Below are 18691 nucleotides of genomic sequence, written 5' to 3'. Positions count from 1 at the left end.
ACGGTTGAGGGCCAGGGGCATTCCAACCCGACGGTTGAGGGCTAGGGGTATTCCAACCTGATGGTTGACTGGACCCATAGTATGTTGTTTTGTTACTGTAAGTGTATGGTTGTATGTGTGTGGGTATTTGGGGGGTAACTCACTAAGCTTTCGGGCTTACAGTTTTAGTGTATTGTTTCAGGTACATCAGGAGATCGTGGCAAGGCGAAGGCGTGATCGTACCGCTCCTCATTTTTATGTTGATGTTTCTGGGATACTCTGATAATAAACTAATTGAAAACCTTTTGTAATAATTAATGGATTTGGATTGTTTTTGAAAATTTTTAATTTATTGGAAATTTTATGGATGTTACAGATGATATAAGTGAAATATCTGTAGAAGATGAGGTGGATTGTTCCGAATTTGTCAAGAGCGAACCTGAAACCAACAAAAATCTTATTTCTGAAACTTATGTTGAGTTCGCTCGTTTGTCCAAAGACAAGACCAAAGTCTTCAAGGAAAAGGTTGTTGTATATCAAAAGGTCCAAACAACTCCAAATCAAGTTTATACAGTTAAAGGATTTACTCAGTAACAGACAGCCGAACTGACAACATTTGTAAAAGAAGATAATGCTGATGTTTGTGATGAGTTTTTCTGGTCAGCACCGATTGATAACGTTGATGAATTAGTAGGTCTATCTAAGAAAACATCATGGAGGGTTAAAGGTAGGTATGTGGCAGAACCACTTAATAAACCTACACACATTAATGTGCGAGGCACAAGTGGTACCAAAATTCCTTCAAGCGAACTGGTCATGGTGTCAAGCGAAACCTCTTCGCTAAAGAGCGAAACTCATGCTCAAAGACCGAAGCAAAAGGCCAACATCCACAAAACTCCAAAACATGTGTTAGAAAGAAAGCATCAACGTAATTTGAGATACAAGAAGAATCTCACTGAAAGGAAACAATTTTGGCGATCTCAAAACCCTAATTACGTTCGCTATGAAAAGACCACTAAGTCAAAGGAAGAAGAAAAATCAAACTCAGCTTCTCATACTCAACATAATGAAAACAACCAAAAGAAGAGTTTCGATCCCCAAAATCAAAACAAATGAAAACAGAGTTTCGATCCATAAAAGAATAGCAACCGAAAGAGGAGTTTCGGTCCTCAGACATATGACAACCGAAAAGGGAGTTTCGGTCCTCAAAGTGAGAGAAACCGAAAGGATGGTTTCGGTCTTAGACCAACCAATGAGAAGAACCGAAGGGAAGGTAGTTTCGGCTCTCAACCAAGTAAGAGCAATGACCGAAAACTTAATTCTGCTCCCAAGTCCCATCTTTCTCATTCTCACTCTCACTCACAGAATGATCGAAAGGGAAAAGGAAAGCTCTTTCCAGAAAACGAAAAGAAGACAACGTTTAAACCCAAAGTAGAGAATCGAAAGTCTACTAACGTCAAATTCACAGATCCAAAAACTGAGCCTAAAGTACTCAAATCTAATAAAATCAAAGTTTTCACCATAAAAAGAAAAGATGATACAACATTAATAAAAAGAACCTTTGTAGTTGATGTTTCTCTTACAATTCCTTGTTCTGTAAAAGGCTCACAAGGACCCAAGAAACTTTGGGTTCCTAAATCTGCTTAATTTTTGCAGGTTATGCGTGATGAGCAGTTCGACGATAAATGGTACATAAACAGTGGTTGCTCGCGTCACATGATAGGAAGAAGGGAAGAGCTGAGGGAGTTCGGTCCCTTAAAGATGGTGGATGTGTCAATTATGGTAATAATTCTTTAGGCACGATCAAAGGTTATGGTATGATCACCGATGGTGATTTCACGATACGAAAGGTGGTGTACGTTGAAGGCTTACAACACAACCTTATCAGTGTTTCTCAACTGGTGGTTGGTACCGGGTTAAAAGTTTCATTCGATGACGATGGCTCAGAGATTATTGAAAAGAAGATGAACAATATTCTGCTGAAATCGAAGCGAAAAGGAGAGATGTACCCTCTGAATCTCAATCCCATACAAGGGAAACCAGTTGTTTGCTTGCTAACAAAAGCTCACTCAAACGAAAGCTGGCTTTGGCACCAAAGACTCTCCTATCTCAATTTTAAAGACATCAACCAGCTAGTGCTTAGGGATTATGTTCGAGGTCTTCCTGTTCTGAAGTTTGACAAAGAACACTTGTGTATTGCGTGTGAAATAGGAAAGCAAAGTCGACAGAGTCATCCTTCTCGAGTCAATACAAAAGTTATTGAACTACTAGAATTACTTCACATTGATCTATGTGGTCCATCTTCAATCGAGAGCATTAGTGGTAACAAGTATGTACTTGTAATAGTGGATGACTTCTCTCGGTTTACCTGGGTGTTCTTTTTGAGGCAGAAATCAGAGGCCACTCCCAAGCTTAAACTCTTTATCAAGCAGGTAGAAGTTCAACTACGAAAGGTAGTTCGAAACATAAGAAGCGACAATGGATTGGAGTTCAAGAACAAATACCTTGAAGATTTTCTTGCAGAGACGGGGACAACTCATAACTTCTTGACTCCATATACTCCACAACATAATGGGATTGTCGAAAGGCGAAACTGATCTTTGTGTGAAGCAGCCTGAACCATGCTTAGTTTCGCTTCTTTACCTCTATATTTCTGGGTTGATGCCATTGTTGTTGCTTGCTACACGCAGAACAGATCTTATCTCAACAAACGTTTCTCCATCACTCCTTATGAGATCTTGAACAACCGAAAGCCTAATGTAAAGTTTTTCCATGTGTTCGGTTCAAGATGCTTTATCTTCAATTCAAAGGAGCACCGAAACAAGTTTGATGTCAAAGCAGACGAAGGAATCTTTATGGGTTATTCCTTAAACTCCAAAGCTTATAGGGTTCTGAACAAGCGTTCAAAGAAAATTAAAGAGACCTATTATGTCACCTTCGATGATAACTATGTCAAAAAACTGAAGACAACCGAAGGTTCTGTGGAGGAAATATTTCCAAAATCTGATCAACTTACGGTACCAATTTCAAACCTCTTTGAGCAATACATGTTGCTATTTGATGAACCAGAAAAGGCTATTCACTCTGAATCCAAAGCTGCAGACAACAACATAGACAACTTGAAGAAGATAATCGATGATGCTGCAAAGAAAATGGTAGAAGACCAACCGATAACAACCGAATAGCCTGACACAAGCGAACCTCCAAAAGATAGTTCTCATATTCAGGTGGAGGGTTCGTCTTTTCCAGATAACCAAGATTCACCATTCTAGGGGGAGAGCTCATCATCATCAATACCAATCGAAATTCAAGTCCAGAGGGAGAATTCTGAGCCTAAAGCTGAGGAAGTATCATCATTCGAGGGGGAGAATGCAAATACATATGATGACGAAACTCAGTCAGAATTCGAAGAAGTGAATGCTAAACTGGATCCCTCATATGATCCTAATTACCCTCCTCTCACCAAATGGACCAAAGATCATCCACAAACACAAATTATTGGTGAATCAACAGAAAAGGTACTCACACGATCACAACTGAAAGCGAAACAAACTGCACTATTCTCTAAAGTGGAATTTTGCATGTTTAATTCGTTCGTCTCCAAGGTTGAACCGAAGACGATCAACATTGCACTAGATCATTCTGATTGGGTACAGGCGATGCAGGATGAACTCAATGAGTTCGAGCGAAATAAATTGTGGAGACTGATTCCAGCACCAAAGGATGCTTTTGTGGTTGGACTAAAGTGGGTTTTCAGGAACGAGATGGATAAGGAAGGAATTGTGATTCGCAACAAGGCAAGATTGGTTGTGAAAGGTTACTGTCAAGAAGAAGGCATAAATTACGAAGAGACCTTTGCTCCAGTATCAAGGCTAGAATCAGTTTGTATTTTTCTCGCCTATGCTGCACACAAGAACTTTGAAGTATACCAAATGGATGTGAAGTGTGCCTTCTTAAATGGAGAACTGGAACAGACGGTGTATGTAGAGCAACCATAGGGTTTCGTGAACGAGAAGTATCCAGATCACTGCTACATTTTGGACAAGATAGTCTATGGTCTCAAGCAAGCACTAAGGGCATGGTATGAAACTCTAACTAGATTTCTCAAAATGTCAAAGTTTAAACAAGGTTCGGTTGACCCAACCTTCTTTCGTAAGAAAGAGGGTGACCACCTTATGATCGTTCAAATTTACGTTGATGATATCATCTTTGGCTCCACAAATCCTGGCTTAACAACTAAATTTAGGATGTTGATGGAGAATAAATTTGAAATGAGCTCAATGGGTCCTATTAACTTTTTCCTTGTCTTGAATATTAGACAGGGACCCGAAGGCATTTTCACTAATCAAAAGGCTTACACGAAGACCTTGCTTACCATGTTTGGAATGATGGGAGATTCGAAAGTAAAGGTTCCCATGGCGTTTGGCACGAAGTTAACACCTTCTCTGGACAAACCGGCTGCTGACATGACACCTCTCGTCAGATGATAGGGTCCTTATGTATCTAACAACAAGTCGACCAGATATAATGTTCTTTGTTTGTTATTGTGCTAGGTTTCAAGCTAATCCACGCGAACCTCACATGCTACCTATGAAGAATATCTTTCGATACCTGAAGCGAACCTCTTCTCTCGGTCTATGGTACCCAGCCAAATCAGGGTTCTTTGTCCAAGCATTCTCAGATGTTGATCTAAGAGGATGTGGACTGGACCAAAAGAGTACCACTGTAGGATGCCAATTTCCGGATGGCAAACTTGTTAGATGGTAGTTAAAGAAACAAACTTGTGTGTCTCTCTCTACAGCCGAAGCAGAATACATAGTTGCTGTTGGGTTTTGAGCATTCTAACACTTCCTAAGTGTACATGCAACCCTAAATACCTTGGATCTATGTTTTCTCTATTATACATGCAAATAAGAACTTCCAAGGTATTATCCTAATCTAGCATACAAAACAATGACTATAGCAAGATAGAATACATACCTCTTTGGAGAAGAAAGTCTTCATGAAGCTAGAGTGCCTAGTGTCCCAAGTGTGACACCTCAAATGGAATCACAATCATCAAAACACTTGGAATGACTTGAGAGAATTCTTACAACTCATGAAATCGGCTAGCCCTTCTAGTACACTCACTAGTGCCAATTTTTGGTGAATAATATGATGCTTATATAGTGTTACAATTAGGGCAAACCCTAATTGTCATGACTTTCCATTTCCTTGGATCCATGGGTACAAATACACCATGGAGCATCCATGGACCGTCCTATGGGTTTTAGCCCAACTTGATTATCCATGGAGCATTAGCCCACTATACAAGTATGGATGATTTACACAATCAACCCATATATTTAATTAGTCTTCTTTTGATCACTTAATTAATCCTAGATTAATTCTTGATCAATACTAATTAAATAATCTTATTATTCTTATTATTAATATACTAGAACTTATAATATATTAATAACCATAAGTGTCTTATTTCTCTCGTCCAAGTGCATGATGGTATGCAACCCAAATGGACCATGCCGGGTCGGGTCAAGTCTTACCAAATATAGTTATGGACTTAGACATTAATCCAACAGTCTCCCACTTGGATAAGTCTAAAACTATTATTGCGTATGACTTCAGGAACCAACCGGCAATCGTAGCTCTCAAAAGCTTCTGTCGAACTCTGACCTTGTCGATGAACTCTGACCTTTGTCAATGACTTGTCCATTAGATAAGGGATCATATATTCCTCCATTCTAGATATCATATGGACTGAGACATGGATTATAATCATTCTCTCTGTCCATTTGTTGTTTCCCGATTTCCGATTTATGACAACTGACTAATTGAACAAATCAAATCAGTCCTGGCCCGGCCGAGCACTTCCATTTGTCATCATCAAATCATCGAGGGGCCCACAGATATCACTTTTATCCCGAAGGTAAAAGGAACGGATAAACTTCGACTCATATGGCTTGTTCTACTACTTGTTGAATCATACACAAAGGCACGTTTTATAGCACCGAGTTACCAAATGCGTTTTCGTGCTATCAATGTACTATCAACTCATAGTAACAACTCATATCTCTAGGTTTGAAGAATATAAGATATTATCGTCTCATGATCACTCGTGATAAAATCCATGAAGTGATTCCAATGAGCGCGGGTTGAATCCAATACTCAGAACTTATGAGCACTCATGATTGTTGTAGCCTTGTCCAACACCTTAGACCTCTACAACCCATCATGACAGTCTTAATTCATATCTACTTCCAACATATGACCGACTGTGGATAGTTTGAATAACTTAGTCATTCCGAAAGAATAACCCAGTTTATTCGGGAAGTCAAAACATGCAAAGTGAAACACAATAATAATTGAATCCAATATGGTATCAACTCTTTGAACATAAATAAACACCTTTTATTTATCACCATATGATTACACATTATTCATTGTATACTGTTTCAGCTATCAACTTTAATCTTGATATTAAAACAATAGTTGTCCCATGCTCCAAGCATGTACACTATGTTTTCTAAACACTAGTCATGCCACACACCAAGTATGCATACTATGTTTGTCTATGATCTTTACTTTGTGAACTAGATCAATTGAACATAGCTTCAATGATTCTCTTTTCACACTCCCAAATCCTTACTGCAAATGCAAGAATTCCAAATTCATGCCATTTACTGAAATCTGTTAGATTCTAAACTTATATGCATTGATCCTCTCGTAATGATTATGCACAAAGTCATAAAGACTTGGCAACAATCATTACAGAGTATTCCAAAGGAGATCCACTCCTTGGAAATATCCTTCTTGCATTAAGTTTCCTTAATCTTACACAGATTGAAATTTCTAACTTTGAAACATTTCCAGATTCCATTCTGACTTATCACTTCTGAACAGGAGTTGCCTCCTTACAGACTATGTCAATATGGTCCTTCCAGAATTATCACTATACTTCCAACTGTCCTTGAGCAACCAATCTTTGGTAAACCTTAGATTGTCCTCGACAATTGTTTAATCCTTTTAGTCATATCCAGTTCTAAACCTTTTCCCTTCTTAATGCCCCAGGCATTTGGAAAATTTTAGAACGGATGATTATAGCACATGTAATCGATCCTATATCCGAAGCATATGGGACACGATTCATGATGTCTCACATAAAGACTAAACCAGCCTTTTGCTATAACATTTCCATTTCAATTTGCCAAGTTCTCATAATTCAGATTATGAAAAGGGATGCCGTAATCATAATCGAATTTTAGAACGCAAATAATGAACCCATATACAGAATTTCCTTATGTTGAGCCATTCCAACATGAAATTCATATATATATCCTTGACTAAATGATTAAAACCTCACAATCTAAGCTTATAGATTTGAGATGAAGTATAATTTCCTCTCCCTTAATTATAGCAAAACAACTTTTTCCCAATTGAAACTTTTGTTTTCTATAATTAACATTGCTAACTTGCAATACTTATCATAATTATCATGCTCCCACTAGCATGATGATTATTAGCATAACACTTATGCTCCCACTAGCTTTGACATGTACTCAGAAATCAGCTGGACTTCTAGAAATCAATACTTCATTGACTTTCTTACCAAAGTTCAGATTCCTGATACTAGATTGTTTTGATAAAACTTTATCAAAATCATACACCTTCCCTTAGATAGCACACTTGTGTATCTAAACAATTATGAAGAGGGATGCCGTAATCATAATGTTTAGACCTTTTTGCCACTTCTCACAAGTCCATGTTAGTGTGCCGGTTAACCACACGCGCTCCACTAACGACTTTGAGAATGCAAATATCACAATTGCTATCTAGCTAAAATCTACTTAGTGAAAGTGTTTCCTCACCATCATTTTCATGAATCAGAGAGAAACCTTATGACACTTAGATTTACTGGTGTATGTGTTCTTATCCATGTGAATTGTCAAAATCATAGTCACAAGACAAGGATAATGACAAATCCAAACTCATATGGACTGAACTCAATCTTAATTTCTTGCCACCTGGCAGCTCAAGGGCCTGCCATTGCTTCCAAGTTGTTATGCAACACATTGAGAACTCTAAGAACTCATATGCAAAGTCAACTTCAACTGGAATGGGCACAGTATATGTCAACACAATAGATTATAAACCTCAAATTGTGTGCTAGAGAAGAACTTTAGGTTTTATTCTTGATTAGTTCTTGAGACTTTCAAGACCTTTAAGACTCCCACTGTCCTCTTGACCTATAAGACTCCCTTGTCAAACATCCAAGAGACAGTGTGGATTCTAACCAAGACAAACACTTCACACAATTGGCCTAAGTTGGTCTTTGTTTTATCCAAAACATCACAACTTACCAATTTCAAATGTACAAGAGTAGAAAACTTTTACTCTTACATTTGACAAGTGTTTTAAACCTTCTTTAAGACATGTCACTCAAGTTACAATCTTGGAGTATGACTCTAAGACTTGTATTGGAACGAAGTATGACTCATCTTCTTGATTTAACCACTTCAACAAATGAAGTTCCCTCTTCTTAGTCATAAGAATGCACTAAGACTTCCTTAGAGAACTAATTGTGCTATGGTTTCTTAATCATTAAGATGATCACAAAAACTGATACTAAAGTACTCTCCCATCTTTTCAGATTTGAGAAACTTTTATCCTTCTGCCTAAATTGATTCTTCTTATTCGCTCTGCCTTACATTGGAACCTTTTCCAATGTCTCAGAGTTACACTTAAGCTTGTAAGTATAATCATATTTACTGAACTTAAGTAAATCATGACGAATAGTCTTATCAACCTTTTGTGGTGGACTTAATCAGTGCACAAGAATGTGTACTCGATCCCTTAGTCCTTTACTTGACTCACACATCCATGTGGCCGAGTAATTAGTCTTAATTTTCCAAAACTTGAAAGTTCTCATTCATCATGCTATACAACTTGCATGACTCCAAGTTTCGGTCCAATTGAAACTTGGGTGATGAGAATCTTTCCTTATTTGGTAAATTTAGACATTACCACAAATGAAAGAATCAATTTCATATTTCCACTCTTGCTCTTAACGGAATTATATAAGCAACAATTTTTCCTCAAATGCCATTGTAAGGATATTTTAAAATAAATAAAATCAAAATTTTCCTTTTATTTTAAAACTTTGCGGAAAAACTTATCCTTACAATCCATATGAAAACTTGTTGTTATCTATTCCTTAAGCAATATCTCATAACTCCTAAGAAGTAGCTCAAGAATCCGATTTTTCAAACTATGCGATAGAAATCCATCTATGCGATCAGATTCAGCATATTCTTCCTTTAAGTTTCTTCACTTTCCTTTGATTCTTAAACCATCACCATGCGACCCGGTCACATCATGTATTAAGAATCTCAGAATAGAAACTTAACAGAGTTAGATAGTGGATTTTACCTGAAGTAGAGTCAAACTTATTGACTTTAACATCCTTCGGTAAATTTGGCAGCTTCGTAACCAATGCCCCTTTCTTTGGCAATATAAACATATGGACCCTTTGATAAAGACACACAGGACTATCACAGACTTAGTTTTTCTCTTTACCATTTGGTCAACCGAGTTGACTATGGCCGATCCCTTTCCATTGGGAAGAGAATGCTTTTCTGGATTTCCTGTGTCACTATTGTCAATGTCCATCAAGTTTTTAAGAAAGTTGATCTTAGCAAATAGATAAGATCATTAAGGGTCTTGTCATAGTCTGTTTCATAGGTGTTCCAAAAGAACTCACTATGTGACTTAGAAAGTAGTTGAACCACCAACTTTCTCAAGACTTTGACACCCAACTCTCCCGGCTTGTCAATCTGTGACTACATCTCCAAGATGTGCTCACACCTAGACCTTGCCTTGCCAATAGGGCTTGAGTGACCTTAAACTTTTCAAGAACTTGTGGGTTAGGGAGAATAATTGGAGGAGGAGAAAGAAGTATGATATCCATGGGACATCATCTTCATTAGGAAACCTTGTTTCAAGAGATTTGGGAAGATCATAAGTGTCTAAACCAGACATCTTTTGGGAGATATTCAAGATAGTTGATCTTAAGTCCTTAATATGACACCCAATATGAAATATTAAGGCTAGGACCCAACAAACTATTTTATAACTTAGAAGAGGTATGCCGTAATCCAAGCTATAAAATATTTGAAGGTAGGTGAATGACGATTCACCAATTTCCACCAAGATAAACGAAATGTATTATTAGGTCTTAATTGGTTTTGAAACTCCTAGATCTTTGAGATTCATTGAACTGTTCAATGGCATGTTTCAATCTCGAGTGTGCCCTTCAGGTTTTGTGACTGGGATGCCGAGGATCACAAAACAAGGTGTGAAGTAACCATGCAAATCACTTGGTACCCTTAATAAATTACCCCTCAATCGATGTGCCGGTTAACCACACACGCTCCATCGATACTATGATAAATATTAAGTCACCCTTTACCTACCTTGTTAAGTCCAAGTTAGTGTGCCGGTTAACCACACACGTTCCACTAACGACTTTGACAAAGTGTAAAGTGTAATTTCATGGATTAGCACCTTATTCACATTTTCCTAAGTAACTAAGATTGGGTATTATTAAAAGTTTAGTTACTTAGTATTATCATTAAATACTTTTAATGAAGGGAGAATTCTAGTCCTGTCAAACCCGTTCGGCTAACGACCCTCCACCAGTCAAGCAAGCGGTGGGTGAGAGTGGACACCCATTAAGTTGCCATTTTATAGGCAACAACCTTATACCCACCTTATAGACCGGCTTCGTGAATGAGGCGTACTAGCGGTAAGACTGACTTTACTCTTATACATATATATATTATTAACTTATAATATTATAAAGTATAAGGGTTGAATTTTAACTTTTAAAATTCTAAGGGCTAACTTGGAATTAAAGTATTCATACTTGAAAACTTTTCAAATTCCAAAACTTGAGGGCAAGTTTTGAAACTATTCAAAACTAATTAATTCCATAACTTATGTGTTTAAAGTAGTTTTAATCCAAAAACTCTTCAAGTTCCATAACTTGAGGACAAGTTATGGAAGACTTTAAACTAATAAAAGAATTAACTTTTCTTTATTTTATAACTTATGAAATTAATTAAGGTTACACTTTATTTATTTGTTTGTTAATGAAGTGACTCTTGAACCTCCATAACTTAAGGACAAGACTCTTCATCTTTTGTAACCTTTGCCAACTTTTATGAGTTTTATGAAACTTAAATGTGACTTTTCATATAACTTGAGGACAAGTTACACAAACACATTTTAGAATCAACTCTTAGATTAATTTGGATTGAAAACAATAATTTCACATAACTTTCCTATTAATCTAAGCAACTCATAAGAACAAGATAATTCAAATCAAACTTTTTCATGTAATTAGTCTAAACCTTAAACTAATACAAAACATGAATCTATTGACAATTATCTTTGAAAATGGATTAGCATGAACATTACCACATCAAAAACAAGTTTATAAGTCCAAAAACAACTTAGGGTAATGTTCCTAGTCCATTTCTAGCCAAAAACCTCGAATATATGCTGTCTGGGGCTCCTACTCGGCGAGTGGCATCAACCTACTCGGCGAGTAGGATGAATTTACTCATGTACTCGGCGAGTTCATCAGTGGACTCGGCGAGTACAGTGCCCAGAAAGCCAGAAAATCGAGTTTTTCAGCATTTTTCAGCAATTTGCATCAAGTATAAGAGAAAGCAAGCCTAGGCTCTGATACCACTGTTGGGTTTTGAGCATTCTAACACTTCCTAAGTGTACATGCAACCCTAAATACCTTGGATCTATGTTTTCTCTATTATACATGCAAATAAGAACTTCCAAGGTATTATCCTAATCTAGCATACAAAACAATGACTATAGCAAGATAGAATACATACCTCTTTGGAGAAGAAAGTCTTCATGAAGCTAGAGTGCCTAGTGTCCCAAGTGTGACACCTCAAATGGAATCACAATCATCAAAACACTTGGAATGACTTGAGAGAATTCTTACAACTCATGAAATCGGCTAGCCCTTCTAGTACACTCACTAGTGCCAATTTTTGGTGAATAATATGATGCTTATATAGTGTTACAATTAGGGCAAACCCTAATTGTCATGACTTTCCATTTCCTTGGATCCATGGGTACAAATACACCATGGAGCATCCATGGACCGTCCTATGGGTTTTAGCCCAACTTGATTATCCATGGAGCATTAGCCCACTATACAAGTATGGATGATTTACACAATCAACCCATATATTTAATTAGTCTTCTTTTGATCACTTAATTAATCCTAGATTAATTCTTGATCAATACTAATTAAATAATCTTATTATTCTTATTATTAATATACTAGAACTTATAATATATTAATAACCATAAGTGTCTTATTTCTCTCGTCCAAGTGCATGATGGTATGCAACCCAAATGGACCATGCCGGGTCGGGTCAAGTCTTACCAAATATAGTTATGGACTTAGACATTAATCCAACAGTTGCAACATCGGGCACATCTCAGGTTATTTGGATACAAAGTCAACATCGAGACTATGGCCTGAACATGAAGAAAATCCCACTATATTATGACTCAGAGAGTGCTATTAGGATTTGTTATAACCCAGTGTAACACTCAAAGACGAAACATATAGCACTGAGGTATCACTTTATCAAGGATCATGTCGAAGATGGTAATGTAGAAATTCATTTCGTAAGAACCACTGATCAATTGGCTAACATCTTTACTAAGGCCTTGCCTGAAGCAAGTTTAAATAAAATCCTACAAGGCTTAGGAATGATGGAAGCTGAATTTGTACCGAAATCACTTTCTCCTCAATAAAAGTTGGAAGCGAAATAGAGCAAACGCTCAATCCATTTCGGGTTCGGTTCTCCCAGGAACCGAAATAAACCGAACGCTCGGTCTATTTTGGGTTCGGTCCTACCGGGCTCGGTTCACCTCTTATCTCTTAGTGATGGTTTCAGTTGTATAGTATGTACATTTTTTTTCTTTCTCGTAATTTATTTTATGTTTTTCCTTTTATTTTCATAAAATCCAAAAATATTTTTCTTTCTATTTTTAATTCTTTTTCAGAAAATCTTATAAAATCCAAAAATATTTTTCTTTCTGTTTTTAGTTCTTTTCCAGAAAAACTTATAAAATCCAAAAATATTTTTCATTTCTGTTTTTATTTCTTTTCAGAAAATTCAAATCATAATTCAAAAAATATTTTCTTTCATTTTATTTCAATTTACTTCAGTCTTAATCTAATTCGTGTATAAGGACCATTCTCAATGATGGAGTTGGGGCAGATATAATTCTTTATCTATGTATTATCTAAGTGTCCCTAGAAGCATGTTGTTACATGTTGACCCAAGCCTCCAAAGATTTTGAGTGAAGCCTTAATGACTTGATATATACAAATCATGTCTTCCCAATTAGGCTGTCAAATTCACTCTAATCATGAGCTACCTTACTCTTCTCCAATTGAGTTAAGAGTTTTTCTGCTTGGTCTATCTTTTATAGCAGAGGTACATTCGGTTCTTTAACCACCTCAAACTTATTCTCCATCATAATTCATTTCATGAAAGTAACCCTTGAGACTCTCAGCAACTACCACTGAGGTTTACGGTTACACAACTTCTGTGTTAATGATCTTAGTTTCGTGCCACTACGTGCTAAGTGAAACCCAAAATTCAATACATATAATGCATTAACGGTGAACAACTAAATGTTCTAGTTTTCACCTTTGAATTAATGAAACCACTTTTGTGGAAGTACCTTGAAATCTCCTTTTATTTTGAGAGATCCTTATGAAAATGTCTATCACCACGACTTTTCTTCCCAAAGGATCCAGTTTTGATTTTTCTTTGAGATTTCTAATAAACTTATGTCAACAAGTCACTGAATATGTTCCAAGCGTACTTGTTTAACAGGCCACATCGGTTACACAAGTACTTCGTTCTATTTCGGTCTTATGTCAAGAACCGAAACCTGAATTGAAGCGAAAGCCACCCTTAATAGCCTTATATATAAAATATGCATTTCAATGCTTCTTAATAAGTACTTGATCGTAATTCAACGGGAGTCCAAACAAGCACTTTGAAGTCTCTCTTGACTTTAAAGGAAGATATTTGTGCCCGGGATCCACTACTTTGTGTCTTAAATGACATCACAAAATCCCACAAATAGTTTGATTTATTTCTTTATCTTTGACACTATCTTGCACGAAAATCTTGGATTTTCCATAAGTCTAGTTCAGTTACTCACAAACTATTCACAAATATGTAACTTCGGTTTCTAATGGTGTAATGCAGTTATTTACAAACGAAGGGATGAGTCAGTATATAGCCTCAATTAATTATGGTGGTGACGATTCAATTAAAGGCACAAGAGGTGAATCAGCAGGAAGTCTAATCAATTGCAGATTTGAAAAAGGGGATAAGTATGGAAAGGCATGTGAATTTGAACCGTTTACCCAATCATGCGTCATCAGCTACTTTCTTGAGGTTGCTTGTTGTCTAATCACGCCTTTTTAGGCGTCGTTTCCCAAAAAGGTGGAATCATTGCTCCAAATTTTTCTCTTTCTATAAAATCGTATATAAGGCTTTTGATTACTGTGGTCTTACTCTTTACCACTCTTCAACTCTCTAAAGAAAAAGAAAGCGATTTCAGGCGATTATGTGTTCACTGTTCATCTTCCTCTTCATCAAGCTTCAACAATGGCAGACTCTTCTTCAGTTCAAGAAACCTTTGCTCGCTCCACTCTTCTCATAATCAAGCCTAACCAAAACTTGTTGATCGATCTCACACCATTCACCTACGATACTTACATGTATCAAGTGGTGGAATGTCTTAAGTATTCCCCACTCGTCATCGCTCTATCAAAGGTGGAAGTCGTACCAATGGCTTGCCTCTCACAAATCTACTCCACTGCTACTTATGACAAAGCTACAGAAAGGGTTTATTTCGACATTCTCAACCAGAAGGCCTCAGTCTCCAAGAATCGATTCTGCTCGCTGCTAGGGCTTACTTATGAAGCATCCATAGTGAATCATGATTCCATCTCCACAGGTCAACTCTTTTCGATGTTCTACAACATGGGGTATACTGAAACGCTAACTACTGTGACCAAGGTCAAGAAATTGTGTCTTCCTCCTCAATGGAATGGACTCTTCACCCTCCTTTTCAAAGGGCTTTTAGAACGAAGTGTCGGCTCAGATGGTGCTAGCAAGTCATTCATCAATCTGCTTTATGGGTTCTACAGTGGTATCAACCTGGATTATGGTTCGGTTCTATGGCTACAACTGGTTCAAAGTTTGTCATCTACCTCTCGCCACATAGAAATTTCTTATGCCTGGTTCTGGACCATTGTCACTCAATGGACAATTGAGTGCTATCATGTTCCCATTATGGTAGACTTACTACTCTCCTCCATCGCTACATTTCACACTATGAAAATCATTGTCACTGATCCCTCGAAGTATCTCTTCATTGGCTCGATTCTAGAGTCAATGTATGCTTGTGTGTCCACTGAAAGCAAGATTATTCAGGAGTACAAGAAGCTCCCTTCATCCAGTCCATGTGAACTCAATTTGGAAATGATAAGGTCTATTGAAGAAGCAGACAAACCTTCTTAGAGGGGCAAAAAGCAAGAAACAAAAAGGGGCAAAAAAGGAGTTAAAGTATCAAAGGTGCAGACTCCAAAGAAGCGAAAGTCTGAGAAGGTAGCACCATCCCAGCCCAAGCAGAAGAAAGCCAAGAAAGCAATTAGGAAGCTCATTCTTTCTTCATCAAGCGACTCCGGGTACGTGCCTACTGGTCATCAACCCATCATTCAACCCAATGAAAGCGAATCAGAGAGCGAAAGCTCAGATGACAAAGGTTCGGTTTGTGGAGAAACACCACCTCGTTCGCCTACACCAAAGGTAACAGTTCGCTCCCAAGCACCTTCTCCTCCATCTATTTCCATCCCCATTTCCCCTATCATCACATCTCAACCTACTTCCACCATTCCCATTCCTACTCCTATATTCTCTGAAGCTACAACCACAACCACTACTGGAGTTCAGACCAATGTATCTGATACGGGGGTTCGTACTTCAGCACCCGAAACTCCTGTTACCACCAAACCTCCATCCCCTACCCAATCGACAAAAATCAATACCATTCTTGGTGGTGAGGATGTTGATTTCGATACTTTCTACTACAGTCCATACAGGGTGCAGAGCGATGATGATGATGATGCTCCTGTAACCAAGAGGCACCTCAAGGATTTGCACGCAAAGCTTGACAAGCTTGTGGCATCTTCCTCCTCTTCCCAAGACTCATTTTCAGAAGCTGCAGTGAAGGCTATGATGGCCACATTTGTAAAAGAGCATGAGGCTTCAATTGCTAAGGCAACCTCTGCTATAGATGCCTCCCCCAAGTCTTGCAAAGAAGCGACCGAAAAAGTCGAAAAATTAATTCATGATGCTAACATTTTTCTGGAGTTATTACAGGGTGCATCGGAGTTGAATGCAAACAAGGTGAACACCACTGTGGAAAAGCTTGTTGTGTCTCTTGAGACCGAAAAGCAGTACTTTGCCACCATGTGTCAAAATATCCAAACAGATAACACTTAATTGCAGACCTCTATAAATGAGCGTCTCAATAAACTCCAAGAAGATTTGGCCATGGAAAGCAGGATCATGGTTGAAGTGGCTCTCAAAACAACTCAACTAAAGACCAAGTCACTGCAACTTTCTCAGGCAAACAAGAAGTTTGACAACCTTCGCTCTGAGAGGATCATCGTCAAGACTTGTGTCTCAGATGTTCATGCCATTCTCCCCAATGTTCTGGAAGCTCACGACTCAGTTCTCACTCTTTCTGTCAGACGTCATCTTGTAAAAAAGCTTGGCCTGACACTTGAAATGTTAAGTCTCATAGAGGGTGTTTCGTAGACTTTTGTCCCTACGAAATAAGGGGGAGAAGGAATTACAAGCACTAATCAGCCTCCTCTTACAAGCAAAACTGTTCCACCGAAGGTCACCACTGAACGACCGAAGGGTAATGAAGCTTCGGGTTCTAGTGCGAAGGACAAGGGAAAAGGTGTTCTAAAAGATAGTGACGAAGAAGAAAAGACCATTGTTGAGGCTCTGAAGAGAAAGTAAATGGACAGGGAACTTGATCTCAATGCTAAGGCTGCTAGGGAAGCCGATGAGAAGGAGAGAAAAATGAAAGAAGCTCACGATCTCTTGGAAAGCAGGAAAACGCTTTTTCCTCTTTGGTCGGTGGAAAAGTTGATTAAGGAAGCTATCGAATGTCCAAGCACACATTGACTTGAGCCAGTAGTGTCACTAGACCGTGAGAACTGTAGGGATTCTCAATTTGACATGCCTATAACCCGAAAGCCATTTGTCTTTCATTGTTTGCTTCCTATTGTTGAAGTTCCCCATCCTGACCCAAAAGTCGACAGGGATCTGATTGACTACTATCTTGAGTTTGCTCAGCCTCAATATCTTACCTGGAGCGCTCAAAAGATAACGACTGTCAGCGTACTAAAACCAACTGCAGAAAGGAAATTCATCAATGTTAAATTCAAGGTGACCAGAGGTTCAACTAACTCTGAGCATACAATTTCTCTGGCTGATCTACCAAATCTCAATCCCTACGACTGGATTGTGCTATAAAACTTTTTTCTCACCGATCCAGTTGAATATGAGCCAATCATTGATCACATCAAGAGGATGTTGGTGTGCTACATTCTAGAAATGGCAAAGTTGGATCAAGAAATTGCTTCGGTCCTTAAAAGGAAGCCAACGGTGGTACCCATTGGTTCATCTAGCGACATCAACAAAATGAAGATAGGGAAGATAGACCCAAAGCTCAACTCTGTGATGTTCACTAGAGGCGAAGGTCAAAAGTGCTTGTTCGGTCTAATTGATAAACATCTTTTCACTACAACTTGCTTAGAACACGTTTTGGATATCATACATAGGTGCAAGCAGAACAGTGAAGGTGACAAGAAGTATTTCACTGGCATGATTAGATGGTATATCGATTTTCGTCAAGTCCTACTTGCTATCATTCTGAAGCTGTTCAAACTGGTGAAGCGTACTGCAAGAAATCAACATAAGTGAAGTCTCGCCCTAATTGACGCAAAGAGGGAGATTGTTGGGACCTGAAGTGTTGCGTCTTTGGCTTGCTCCTTAGCCTAAGTTTATTACTGGTATGGGCCTGTCCAACCGTGTTTATTTTTATTAGGGTTTAGTATTTAAGGTGCATGCATGCATCCTTTGTAATGATCGCTTTCATTATTATTCTCATAATTGTACTACAAACCCTAGCTCGCCTCTAAAGTGGAAATTCTTTATCGAGCTCTGCTGAGGCGTGACTATTCTTGAATCATTAAGCAACACTTTGATTCCATCTCGTGTTTACTGTGTTTGTTTGTTTTTATTAATTAACCCGTTGAAGATCTAATCGATCTAGGAGTTCTCAACTCATCACAACATACGAACATAATATTGTCTTGCCTCTGGGTACGTCTCCAGAATCAATATCTATGAAAAAAAAGGTAAGTATGATGCTATTATAGTATAAAATTAAAGTACAACGGTATTATATAGTACAAACAGAAGTACAATGCTATTATGGTATAAAATACAAAAGTATGATAACTATTTAAATACATTAGAAACTAACCTTAAACAGAAGCATAAAA

The sequence above is a fragment of the Lactuca sativa genome, chromosome 1, assembly GCF_002870075.4.
Source record: "Lactuca sativa cultivar Salinas chromosome 1, Lsat_Salinas_v11, whole genome shotgun sequence".
Lineage (NCBI taxonomy): Eukaryota > Viridiplantae > Streptophyta > Magnoliopsida > Asterales > Asteraceae > Lactuca > Lactuca sativa.
Note: the sequence above shows the minus strand (reverse complement) of the source record.